Raw genomic sequence first — 909 nt, 5'->3', positions numbered from 1 at the left:
AATAAATAAATAAATAAATATATATATATATATATATATATATATATATATTTCAAAGTAAAATGTATTATGTTCCCAAATATCATGAATTACTAAGTATCTAATAAGTATTACTAATAAGTATCATTAAGGTTTTGGGGAGTCGCACCATGTGACATTTTACAAGCAAAAAAAAAAAGAGAAAAAGAAATTTAACTGAAAATAAAAATTAACAGTGAAATCAACTGAAATTTTTAGAAACTAACTGACCTTGATAGACAGTCATGTGCTCCCTCTCTATGATATAATTTCTTGTTAAATTCTGTATAAATTCCCTATAAATATGATGCCAAATTACTTAATAAGGCTTTCGTTTTATAAAGAATTAAGCAGTTTTTTTTTACTATTATATATAGATAATAATTAAAAGAAAAGGATTGTCAAAATGCTTAATAAGGTTTTAATTGTATAAATGTAATAATTTGAATAATTTGAATACATTTAATAGTTTTGTTAAAATATTTTACATAAATAACAATTAGAAGCAATAATAATAATAATAAGTAGTTTTAGTTTTATTTCTTTATTATACTATAAGGACAGTTGTATCACCCTGACATTTGTAATCTCCCCACACCCTAAAAACATCAAAAATTAATTTTAATTCAATATAAACATGCACATCAAGTGTTTTAATCAAGTAATTGTATGCATGTAACTGCATTTTTTAAATCTATTTTTGAACAAATGAATAGACAAAAATCCAGACAAAAATAATGAGCATAGCCACTGAGCAATTTAATAAAATTATTACTTATTAATTTGTATTAATACTTATATTATTAATACTTAACTTTTGATATTTATTAAAAAAATTACTTTCAAATAATACTTTTTTTTCTTTTGACCTGAGAGATAAAATAATTTATA

The 909-nt window shown here is 20.9% G+C and overlaps 1 protein-coding gene across 1 annotated transcript in view; it reads right to left on the bottom strand.

Moving 5' to 3' along the window:
- Window positions 1-909, bottom strand: part of dhx29 (DEAH (Asp-Glu-Ala-His) box polypeptide 29) — a 14,777-nt gene that overhangs the window by 8,871 nt on the left and 4,997 nt on the right. The gene's annotated exons all lie outside the window — the stretch shown is intronic.

This window comes from Sinocyclocheilus anshuiensis, unplaced genomic scaffold (assembly GCF_001515605.1).
Source record: "Sinocyclocheilus anshuiensis isolate Anshui unplaced genomic scaffold, SAMN03320099.WGS_v1.1 scaffold838, whole genome shotgun sequence".
In the NCBI taxonomy this organism is placed as follows: Eukaryota; Metazoa; Chordata; class Actinopteri; order Cypriniformes; family Cyprinidae; genus Sinocyclocheilus; species Sinocyclocheilus anshuiensis.
The sequence above is the reverse complement of the archived record's forward strand: the minus strand, read 5'-3'. Positions and strand labels throughout refer to the sequence as shown.